Source organism: Salmo salar, chromosome ssa23, assembly GCF_905237065.1.
Source record: "Salmo salar chromosome ssa23, Ssal_v3.1, whole genome shotgun sequence".
In the NCBI taxonomy this organism is placed as follows: Eukaryota; Metazoa; Chordata; class Actinopteri; order Salmoniformes; family Salmonidae; genus Salmo; species Salmo salar.
In genome coordinates, this window is record NC_059464.1 from 37,887,770 (window position 1) to 37,900,899 (window position 13,130).

A 13,130-nucleotide genomic window follows, 5' to 3' on the forward strand; every position below is an offset into this window, starting at 1 on the left:
TCATGGGTGGTGGTGTACGTGCATACCGTGCGTGCACAATTGCATGTGTGAATTATGTAGGGAGGGTGTTATTAGAGCACAGTTTGTTATAATGTTCATGAGAACTGGAATAGTGACAAGTGCATCAAGTTCCTGACAGGCCGACAATAGCCTGCTTTCATCAAGGCCAACCTGTTTCATAACAATTGTTAGACCCATGATTGCACAGATAGGAACACAGACACACACGGTGGAAAAGTGAAAGACCTTACACATGATATGCAGATCACAGGGATAGCATCAATAAACATCTCCCTGGATGCTGACTAGACTAGCGCTGGATCCAAAATAAGCAGAGAGAGAGAGTCTGACTCATCTGTTCTGCCCAGCACTGTGGTGCAGATTAGTGTCTCCACATGTTTACTTTTATTTCCACACTCGTTCTTTTCAACATTCAACCTCACGCCATCCCAGCTCCCCCAGAAGCACATTATCACATTGACAAAAGATCCACAGACAGTGCAGTGCTGGCCAGTACACATGCATGCACTCACACCTGCGCACCCTCCCAAATACGCACACATCCGGACACACAGACACAAACACATACACACACATTCGGATACACAGTTTTGTTGCACAAATGTTACTGTAAACACTGTACAATTAATGTAATTGCGATATAATGACTATGATTGTTCTACACAGAGGCTAGAGCCCGTAGGCATCGTACTTAAAGATGGGTCATTTACTTCCAATGTTGGTCACATATTTTCCAAATTACATGAACAGCCTGTGAATTAAATACATGTATGAACAGGGTCTTCATGCACCCCATGGATGAGGATAAGTTGCCCTGACCAACATATATGCCAATTGCACACACATGGTGACGATATGCCACATATCGTCACCATGTTATATATATATATATATATATATATATATATATATATATATATATATATATATATATATACAGTATAGATATTATTTTCTTACCACAAACTATCGGCGAGGGACTCATTTCATTTTAGCTGCTCCCAGTATTTTATGGGAACAAACTAAAATAGTTTGATGATTATTTTCCGTGCAAAATTGCAGTTCATATGTCAAAGTATGAAAGGTATATGAACTGAAAGCTAGTGATGATACAAGACATAACTGTCAGTATTACTAAGTAATGACACTAATAGAGGATAATGTATAACATTTTTATAATGGCTGATTGAACATAGTCCATATGTACACAGACAGATCATGCTATCCTATAGCAAGTGATTAGGATACTTGCTTTGTCTGCTCATTGAAGTTTTAAGAGAAAGGTTAGCTTCCATTCTCAAAGTTCACCCCTGCTACGTTCATCTGGAATCAATCAGCACAGTCAGGAAAGCTGGCTCCCGTTTGAGTGCAATTGTGTCTATTTGAGGAAAGACATGACATCAAATGTGGAGTCTTTTGTCCCTTTTGACTCAGAGACATTGTTTTTTCGGGGGGGTATTTTTAGTGGTCAGGACGAGTGGTGTTCCTGGAGGCATTGTGACTAGTTTTGGTTTGAGGACGGCCTGAAAGACTTCACCACAGACTGTTTGTCTTGGGCAGGGATTACTGTACAGTTTGACTGTCAAAGCATGGTACAGGACTCCCTGCCTAAAGCCTTTTCCTCTTCAGTTATAACTACATATTCATTTTCCTGAATTCTGTGGAGTGGCACAGTATTTAATTACCCAAAACAACAACAACCATATGGTTCTTTCTGGTCTGAAACATTTATGAATAACAAAATACGTTCAGTTACTCAGAATCAGTTACTGGTCAAAATTATACCGAAATCTATCTTTATTATTGTCGATCTAATATTTATATATTTCTTAATTTCATTTTTTTACTTTTAGATTTGTGTGTATTGTTGTGAATTATTTTTTTGATATTACTGCACTGTTAGATACTACTGCACTGTTGGAGCTAGGAACACAAGCATTTCGCTACACCCGCAATAACATCTGCTAAATATGTGTATGTGACCAATACAACTTGATTTGATTTGACAACATACAATGAGCCTATTGCCTATATATACAAAGCTGCTTTCCTAGGAGTGAGTGAATTCTTAAATTAATGGAGCAATCACATTCCCATCAGTGGTTTCCCTCTCTCCTGCTCCGTGTTAGTGGTGGGCGAAAATGACTGCTGAGTTTCCATGTCTCTCTTGGAGACAACCTCAGTAGCCATGTATCCCGAGAGTGGGGTCATGGTTTCTCTCTCTGCACTCGGAAAAAGGGAACTGCAATGGGAGAGGGCGCCAATTGCAATTAGATGTGGGGGCATCTTACATAAGAAGCTGGAAAGAGTTTTCTAGAAAAGAATGAGCGTGCCCATGTGTGTGTGTGGTCCCCTTTACTATCTTTTTGGGTTCCAAAAGTCCTCACAAGGATAGTAAAACATGGAACATTTGACAGGTGGGGACATTTCGCAGGTCCCCAAGAGGAAAAATGCTATTTTAGGCTTAGAGGTTAGGTTTAGGGTTAGGGTTAGAATTAAGGTTAGGGGTTGGTATTAGGGTTAGGTTTAGTTTTAGTGTTAGAGGTTTGGGCTTAGGGTTAACGTTAGGGTTAAGGGTTTGGTTAAGGTTTGAGTTTAGGGTTAGGGGTCAGGGAAAATATAAATTTGAATGCGAATAAATGTTCCCACTTGGATAGTAAAACCAACGTGTGTGTGTGTGAGAGCGAGAATGAGTGTGTGTGTGTGAGAGAGGGAGTGTGTGTGTGTTGGTATGCATGCGTGCAGAATCATTGTCAAAATACAACAGACACAATAGTTCTTATTAAGGCCCACTTTGATATGTAAATGTCTTTATTATGGTCACAATAACAGCGCCTCTTCAACCTCAGGAGGCTGAAGAAATTTGACTTGGCACCTAAAACCCTCACAAACTTTTACAGATGCACAATTGAGAGCATCCTGTCGGGCTGTATCACCGCCTGGTATGGCAACAGCACCGACCGCAACCGCAGGGCTTTCCAGAGGGTTGTGCAGTCTGCCCAACGCATCACCGGGGGCAAGCTACCTGCCCTCTAGGACACCTACAGCACCCGATGTCACAGCAAGGCCAAAAAGATCATCATGGACATCAACCAACCGAGCCACGGCCTGTTCACCCTGCTATCATCCAGAAGGCGAGGTCAGTACAGGTGCATCAAAGCTGGGACAGAGAGACTGAAAAACAGCTTCTATCTCAAGGCCATCAGACTGTTAAATAGCCATCACTAGCACATTAGAGGCTGCTGCCCGATATACATAGACTTGAAATCACTGGCCACTTTAATAATGGAACACTAGTCACTTTAATAATGCTCACATATTGCATTACTCATCTCACATGTATATACTATATTCTATCCTATTCTTAGTCTATGCCGCTCTGACATTACCCGTCCATATATTTATATATTCTAATTCCATTCCTTTACTTTAGATTGTGTGTATTGTTAGATATTACTTGTTAGATATTACTGCACTGTTGGAGATAGGAATACAAGCATTTTGCTACACCTGCAATAACATCTGCTAAACACGTGAATGTGACAAATACATTTTCATTTTATTTTATTTGACTAATGAAGGCCAACTCAATACATCTTTGTTAGGGAAATGTAGGCATACATGTACATGACAAACCGAGTTCGGCAGACTTCACAGAGCTTGACAAGTGAAATGGCACCTTTCTCTGAGAAGAACAGTGTGTGGAATCTTGAGCAGTGCAGCTCAGTGACCCTCACTCACTTGTCCTTTCACCAACCCCACTTAAGACAAGATGTGTTTACTTTTTCCCGCAAAAAGATGTAGTGATTTCTCTCCTGTCTTTTCCCCTTTTGATGTGGAATAGGATGACCTATTGATCCATGTGGGCGATGCCGCTGATTGGCTGCTGTCAGCTGGTGGTGGCGTTGTGGGTTGGGGTCAGGGAAAGAGCCGGTAGTGAGCAGATGAAGCATGCCCAGGCTTCTCTGATCCCTCACCGGCCCTTCATAGTGTGTGGAACGCCCCCACGGAGTCCTACCGCCTTCACTTGAAGGTGGACCTGGACCTCAGTGTCATTGACATCGTGGCAAACCTCAACGAGACCCTTAGTGGACCTAATGTCACCATCTTCTACCACAGCCACCTGGGCTATTACCCTTACTACGCCAGCTCTGGGGACCCCATCAATGGGGGCCTGCCCCAGAACCAGAGCCTGTCCAAGCACCTGAGCAAGGCCAGGGCTGACAGCGACAAGCTCATCCTCCACAAGGAGGCCTGGGTGTCATTGACTGGAAGAACTGGAGGCCCATTAGGTTAGCAACTGGGTGAGCAACTCGGGCTCCAAGGAGCAGATCCGAAAGCTCCATCTAGGCTGGCCTGAGATCAAGGTGGAGAAGGAGGTCAAGGAGGCATTTGAGAGGGCTGGACAGGCCTTCATTCCATTCATTTACTTAGATTTGTGTGTATTAGGTAGTTGTTGTTGAATTGTTAGATTACTTGTTAGATATTGCTGCACTGTCAGAACTAGAAGCACAAGCATTTCACTACACTTGCAATAACATCTGCTAACCATGTGTATGTGACCAATAAAATTTGATTTGATGAACCACATTCTACTGTTAGCCGAAAGTTGATGACCTGACGGCCTCTGGGGCTTCAAACTGTTCCCTGACCTCAAAAACTAAGGCGTCAAGACACACCTGCATCGCTGCATGAGTGAATGTCTAACGTGGAGCACATCCATAATGACCACCTGGTGTGGCTTTGAAGTGAGAGCACAGGCCTCTACCCTTCCGTGTACCTACTACGAACTCAAGTCCACGGCCAACACCGTCAAGTTCGTTCACTACCCAGTCAGAGGCCATGAGGATTGCGTCCATCACACACACTGACTTCACTCTGCCGTGTTTGTCTACTACAGACTCTTCTACGCGGTCCTCTCAGAGGTGAGAAAGATTACTAAACACTGGTGATATTGGGAAACTGATATCTTCCGTTTCTGTTGGTTCAAGAGCAAAAATAGATGTTAGGACAAGGATAAATATTCCAACACATTTTCTTAAGTTAGCTATTTTTCTCATTGCTGCAAGTGTTTTATTGCCTGTCAGTCATTGTGATAAACTACCTAACCTCTGCATTTTTCTGTCAAGCAACTTGTCTCGTCTCGCCCCATGTTTTGCCACCTAGTCAGTGTGGTGGATAAAAAGCTATTAATCAACCGAAGCTTCTAGAACTGTCACAGGGCTATGAATGGAATGCACAGTCTCAGCTACGAGACCTTAGATGACCTTTAATGATTTACAACACCTGGGTGTAGTCCAGGAACAAAACCTAGTCCCTAACCCCTAGGCACTTAAGTAAATCTGAAAGTACTGGATAGTTACTTATAAGCAATATAACATTTCACCTTGCCCTCTGATTGCCTGGGTGGGATATTGCTTACCTATCTAAACCCTTAAGGTGTATAAAAGTTCCTATTGAGAGTAGCTGCTAGGGGCTGGTTCTAGACTGGGCCATGATGTCTATTCTGACATTCAGGGGTCAAGAGGTAAAACATAACAATGAAATATAAACCAATACTGGACACTGGAGCAGGAGCAAGCATTGACCTCAACATACTCTGACTTGAGGGGAAGACTGTGTTTGGAGTGTTACATCTTTTATATCTCTCCTAGAGTGACCTGGTCCACACTATTGGAGAGAGCGCAGCTCTTGGGGGGTCGAGAATGGTATTTGGGGCTCCTCCGAAGATGCTCGAACTCAACATTTTCCATAGAGTAGGGTTTCTTAATCCTGAATCCCTTGGATCCACAGCGGGGCACAGTTCTGTTACTTTCTGGAAACACGTGATTTCAACTAATCATCAAACCCAGATGTGAAAGTGCTGGTTAAGAAAAAAGTGTGCCTCTTTCTGTACTCCAGGGAGAAACCATGAAATGGAGAGTCATGAAACATGTGACCCATGCTTCAACGTTAAAGTATATAAAATATCATTACATAATAATGTCTTGTTGCCTGCAGTAAGCAAGAGCTGCGAGTGTCTACAGGGTTCCATGACAGGACATGACATCAAGCACTTTCAACGTGGGATTCCCTTCCTAGCCAGTTCTCAGTGTCTCCTAAAATAGTATGTTTCAGCACAGTCACTGTGGTTTATGAGATTAGGAGCCTTGGAAATGGCCTGATTTATATCAGACAGACAGTGCTGTGGTGTTCTTTTGGAAAAGGATTTTGTGGGTCCTTTTGCATTCTGTTTACAAGAGGCGCATCAGTAACACATGAAGTGAGGATGTGAATTAATTTGCATTATATACAGATGTTGAATCTTAATTTGACCAGTATTGTGGCAGAAAAATTATCCTGCAGCAACAGGATTTGAACATTTAGTCGGTGGTTAAGCTATTAGCTAGCCAAAATTAGGCTAAATAAAAAGTGCAATACTGTTAATAGAACCGTGTGTTAGTGCAAGTTATCAGTGAATTTATGTAAATCATGAAGCTCATCTGCATTTCCTGCGGTGCAGGAAAATTCTCAGAAACAAAAGTGTGATCAAATTAAGATCCCACACCTGTACAGGGTGAAGGACTTAAAGGAGGAATTTTTCCACTATTTCGTATTCAAATGATGATATGTTTTTACCGAACTCATTCTGTGTATCAGATGGGACATTTCATAATTAAGCCTGAATTCCCTCTATTACAGTTTTAAGAGGCAATGAATTAGAGAAGAAAAGAGAAGTGCATCAAAGGATAGTCAGTACAGATGTAGGATCTTAATTTGATTACTTTTTTGTTGCTGAGAATCCAAACTTGTAGTGTATTCAAGGTTTAAAAAGGCTTCTAAAGTTTGTAATGTTCACTTTAAATGTCAGATTTGATTTGCCCTAACTAAAAATATATCAACCCCTACAAAAATGTAAATGAATTATAATCCACATTATCCACATTTCTTGTAGTTGCAGGATTCTTTTTCTGATGTAGCAAACTGGATCAAATTAAGATCCTAGATCTGTACATGAAGTAATGAACATACTGTGGGTGACAGAAGGAAGGTTCATTCAACATAACTACTATTTCCATTTAACTGCAGACCTATTTTTAGCTATACTTACAGTGACACCTATACTTATGCTGTGAATCATTATGTGTTTGTGTATCTGCCTGTCTACGTGTACCTCCAGAAAACTTCCTGGCCGTGAAGAAGTACATTGATGGCCCTTTAGGCTACTATGTCATCAAAGTCAATTCAGCAGCCAAGCTGTGCAGCGAAGACCTGTACAAGAAGAATGGCAAGTGTGTGAGGAAGAGCCTCGACTTGGGGGCCTACCTCCGACCCCGCTTCTTCGACATTAGCAGAAACCTGGGCCCGCAGCTTCCACGTGAGCGGCCATCTTAACAACCACGACATCCTGGCCATGAAACACAAGTTCACCTGCCAGTGCTACCAGGGCTGGACGGGGGTCTACTGTGAGATGCCCCAGATGCCACCCTTGCTAGGGGACATACTGGTCAACCTGGATCAGGGACAACAGCCTGCTAGGGGACATACTGGTCACCCTGGCCCAGGGACAACAGCCTGCTAGGGGACATAATGGTCATCCTGTCACTTCACTTCGCCTCAAATCAAATGAAATCCAATCAAATCAAATGGTATTCCTCTCGTGCTTTGTAAACAACAGGTGTAGACTAACAGTGAAATGCTTACTTATGGGCCCTTCCCAACAATGCAGAGAGGAAGAAAATGGAGAAATAATAGAAAAGTAAAACAAGCAATAATAAAGTGAGTAAAGATAACTTGGCTATATATACAGGTCACCAGTACCGAGTTGATGTGCAGGGGTATGAGGTAATTGAGGTACACTCTTAGAAAACAATGTGCTATCTAGAACCTAAAAGGGTTCTTCGGTTGTCCCCATAGAATAACCCTTTGAACAACTATTTTTGGTTCCAGGTGAAAACCCTTTTCGGTTTCATATAGAACCCTTTCCAAAAGGGTTCTACCTGGATCCAAAAAGGGTTCTTCCTGGAACCAAAAATGGTTCTCCTATGGGGACAGCCAAATAAACCTTTTGGAACCCTTTTTTCTAAGAGTGTTGATACTGTATGTGCATATAACTAGGAATAAAGTGATAGATAATAAACAGTAGCAGCAGCTTATGTGTAAATTCAGATTCAGTTATTTGGTTAAATATTAAACTAAATAATTAGCAGTCTTATGGCTTGGGGGTAGAAGCTGTTCAGGGTCCTGTTGGTTCCAGACTTGGTGCATTGGTACCACTTGCCATGTGGTAGCAGAGAGAAAAGTCTATGACTTGGGTGTCTGGACAATTTTTATGGCCTTCCTCTGACACCACCTGGATGGTAGGGAGCTCAGCCCCAGTGATGTACTGGGCTGTACGCACTACCCTCAGCGCCTTGCAGTCAAAATGCCAAGCAGTTGCCATACCACGCGGTGATCCAGCCAGTCAAGATGCTCTCAATGGTGCAGCTGTATAACTTTTTGAGGATCTGATGGACCAAGCCAAATATTTTCAGTTTCCTGTGGAGGAAGAAGTGTTGTCATGCCCTCTTCACGACTATGTTGGTGTGTGTGGACCATGATAGATCCTTGGTGGTGTGGACACAGAGGAACTTGAAGCTCTCAACCCGCTCCACTATAGACCCGTCGATGTGAATGGGGGCGTGCTCAGCCCCCCGTTTCCTGTAGTGTGGAGTGCACAGTAGAGATTGCATCATCTGTGGATCTGTTGGGGCGGAATGCAAATTGGGGTGGGTCCAGGCTATGTGGTATGATGGTGTTGATTAGACGCCATGTTCTTAGGCCTCTGACTCAACATCAAGTGTTTAAAACTGTAGAGAGGGGACTAGTCACTGGAGTGTTTTGGGCTCCGGGCAGCCGAGCGGAAATGGAGGAAAACTCGCCTCCCTGCGGACCTAGCATCCTTTCACTCCCTCCTCTCTACATTTTCCTCTTCTGTCTCTGCTGCTAAAGCCACTTTCTACCACTCTAAACTCCAAGCATCTGCCTCTAACCCTAGGAAGCTCTTTGCTACCTTCTCCTCCCTTCTGAATCCTCCTCCCCCTCCCCCCCCCTCCTCCCTCTCTGCGGATGACTTCATCAACCATTTTGAAAAGAAGGTTGACGACATCCGATCCTCGTTTGCTAAGTCAAACGACACTGCTGGTCCTGCTCACACTGCCCTACCCTGTGCTTTGACCTCTTTCTCCCCTCTCTCTCCAGATGAAATCTCGCGTCTTGTGACGGCCGGCCGCCCAACAACCTGCCCACTTGACCCTATCCCCTCCTCTCTTCTCCAGACCATTTCCGGAGACCTTCTCCCCTACCTCACCTCGCTCATCAACTCATCCTTGACCGCTGGCTACGTCCCTTCCGTCTTCAAGAGAGCGAGAGTTGCACCCCTTCTGAAAAAAACCTACACTCGATCCCTCCGATGTCAACAACTACAGACCAGTATCCCTTCTTTCCTTTCTCTCCAAAACTCTTGAACGCGCCGTCCTTGGCCAGCTCTCTTGCTATCTCTCTCAGAATGACCTTCTTGATCCTAATCAGTCAGGTTTCAAGACTGGGCATTCAACTGAGACTGCTCTTCTCTGTGTCACGGAGGCTCTCCGCACTGCTAAAGCTAACTCTCTCTCCTCTGCTCTCATCCTTCTAGACCTATCTGCTGCCTTTGATACCGTGAACCATCAGATCCTCCTCTCCACCCTCTCCGAGCTGGGCATCTCCGGCGCCGCCCACGCTTGGATTGCGTCCTACCTGACAGGTCGCTCCTACCAGGTGGCGTGGCGAGAATCTGTCTCCGCACCACGTGCTCTCACCACTGGTGTCCCCCAGTGCTCTGTTCTTGGCCCACTCCTATTCTCGCTATACACCAAGTCACTTGGCTCTGTCATATCCTCACATGGTCTCTCCTATCATTGCTATGCAGATGACACACAATTAATCTTCTCCTTTCCCCCTTCTGACAACCAGGTGGCGAATCGCATCTCTGCATGTCTGGCAGACATATCAGTGTGGATGACGGATCACCACCTCAAGCTGAACCTCGGCAAGACGGAGCTGCCCTTCCTCCCGGGGAAGGACTGCCCGTTCCATGATCTCGCCATCACGGTTGACAACTCCCTTGTGTCCTCCTCCCAGAGTGCTAAGAGCCTTGGCGTGACCCTGGACAACACCCTGTCGTTCTCCACCAACATCAAGGCGGTGACCCGATCCTGTAGGTTCATGCTCTACAACATTCGCAGAGTACGACCCTGCCTCACACAGGAAGCGGCGCAGGTCCTAATCCAGGCACTTGTCATTTCCCGTCTGGATTATTGCAACTCGCTGCTGGCTGGGCTCCCTGCCTGTGCCATTAAACCCCTACAACTCATCCAGAACGCCGCAGCCCGTCTGGTGTTCAACCTTCCCAAGTTCTCTCACGTCACCCCGCTCCTCCGCTCTCTCCACTGGCTTCCAGTCGAAGCTCGCATCCGCTACAAGACCATGGTGCTTCCCTACGGAGCTGTGAGGGGAACGGCACCTCCGTACCTTCAGGCTCTGATCAGGCCCTACACCCAAACAAGGGCACTCCGTTCATCCACCTCTGGCCTGCTCGCCTCCCTACCTCTGAGGAAGCACAGTTCCCGCTCAGCCCAGTCAAAACTGTTCGCTGCTCTGGCACCCCAATGGTGGAACAAGCTCCCTCACGACGCCAGGACAGCGGAGTCAATCACCACCTTCCGGAGACACCTGAAACCCCACCTCTTCAAGGAATACCTGGGATAGGATAAAGTAATCCTTCTAACCCCCCCCTTAAAATATTTAGATGCACTATTGTAAAGTGGTTGTTCCACTGGATATTATAAGGTGAATGCACCAATTTGTAAGTCGCTCTGGATAAGAGCGTCTGCTAAATGACTTAAATGTAAATGTAAATGTGTTGGTACAAACACTAAGACAATAAAACATGATTTAGACATGTAGTGCAGTAGGCAGGCACAGCATCATCCTAAGTCAAATAAAGGATTTTGTCTGAAAAGGGAGTGGACTGACTTGAAGAACTGACGGGATTGTGTCAACGGAAGTGATGCTCAGATGTTACAATTGGTGTTGATGAGATGGTGCTGGAGAAGAAGGCAGACGTTTTACGTGCCCCCAGCCGATTGTGTTTTTTTGTTCGTTTATTTGCGTTGTTTGTAACTTTTTTTAAACTTATTTTGTACATAATGTTACCGCTACAGTCTCTTATGACCGAAAATAACTTCTAGACATCAGGACTGCGATTACTCACCACGGACTAGCAGAATCCTTTTATTCCTTTCACGACTCTGACGAGCCTGATGCGCAGGATATACTGCTTCCTCGGGAACATGCCCTGATCCCGTGATCTGCATGAAGAGGAGGCGGAGAAAGAGCGGGCTGCCTTCTGAGAATTCGTAGGCGACTGAATAAACCCCTACTTCCCTCCCTTCTGATTGTCACGTCCTGACCAGTATAAGGTTAATTGGTATTGTAGTTTGGTCAGGACGTGGCAGAGGGTATTCGTTTTATGTGGTTCGGGGTGGTGTGTTTTGTTGAAGGGGCATTTGGTTTAAGTATTCCGGGGTTTTTGGGCACTGTTTGGTTTTCAGGTATTCTATGTTTAGTCTAGTATGTCTGTTTCTATGTTTGGTTAATTGGGGTTGGGACTCTCAGTTGAAGGCAGGTGTTGTCTATCTGCCTTTGATTGAGAGTCCCATATATGAGGGTGTGTTTGTGTTTGTTATTTGTGGGTGATTGTTCTGTGTTGAGCCTATGCTTTGCAGACTGTCAGTTTATCGTTCGTTTTCTTGTCTGTTGTTTTGTATTCGTTTTGATTTAATTAAATGTTCAAAATGAACAACTGCACACCTGCTGCGTATTGGTCTACATTCTCAGATGACGATTTCGCATTATCGTCAGAAGACGAAGATAATTGTGACACTGATAGCAAACGTGCAATTCTTGGAGAATAAAATCAACAAGTTACGCATAAGATTAAACTACTAACGGGACATTAAAAACTGTAAAATCTTCTGCTTCACGGAGTCGTGGCTGAACGATGACAATATCAACATACAGCTGGCTGGTTATACGATGTACCAGCAGGATAGAACAGCGGCGTATGGTAAGACAAGGGGCGGCGGACTATTTATTTTTGTAAATAACAGCTGGTTCACGATATCTAAGGAAGTCTCGAGCAATTGCTTGCCAGAGGTAGAGTATCTCATGATAGGCTGTAGACCACACTACCTACCGAGAGAGTTTTCATCTGTATTCTTCGTAGCTGTTTACATACCACCACAGTCAGATGCAGGCACTAAGACAGCATTGAATGAACTGTATTCCACCATAAGCAAACAAGAAAACGGTCACCCAGAGGCAGCGCTCCTAGTAGCCGGGGACTTTAATGCAGGGAAACATAAATCCTTTTAACCAAATTTCTATCAGAATGTTAATTGTGCATCCAGAGGAAAAAGAACTCTGGACCACCTATACCCCACACACACAGATGCATACAAAGCTCTCCCTCATCCTCCAATTGGCAAATCTGACCATAATTCTTTCCTCCTGATTCCATCTTACAAGCAAAAATTAAAGCAGGAAGCACCAGTGACTAGATCAATATAAAAGTGGTCAGATGAAGCAGATGCTAAGCTACAGGACTGTTTTGCTAGCACAGATTGGAATATGTTCCGGGATTCCGCCGATGGCATTGAGGAGTACACCACATCAGTTATTGGCTTCATCAATAAGTGCATTGATGACATCATCCCCACAGTGACCGTACATACATACCCCAACCAGAAGCCATGGATTACAGACAGCATCCAAACTGAGATAAAGGCTGGAGCTGCCGCTTTCAAGGAGTGGGACTCTAACCCGGAAGCTTATAAGACATCCCGCTATGCCCTCCGACGAACCATCAAACAGGCAAAGCATCAATACAGGACTAAGATCGAATCATACTACACTGGCTCTGACGCTCGTCGGATGTGGCAGGGCTTGCAAACCATTACAGACTACAAAGGGAAGTACAGCCGAGAGCTGCCCAGTGACACGAGCCTACCAGAAGAGCTAATCTACTTCTATGCTCGCTTTGAATCAAA

At 44.7% G+C, this 13,130-nt stretch overlaps 1 pseudogene; it reads left to right on the forward strand.

Moving 5' to 3' along the window:
* Positions 1-3,890: 3,890 nt before the first annotated feature.
* LOC106584554 (hyaluronidase-like) lies at positions 3,891-7,977 on the forward strand (annotated as a pseudogene).
* The last annotated feature ends 5,153 nt before the right edge of the window (positions 7,978-13,130 follow it).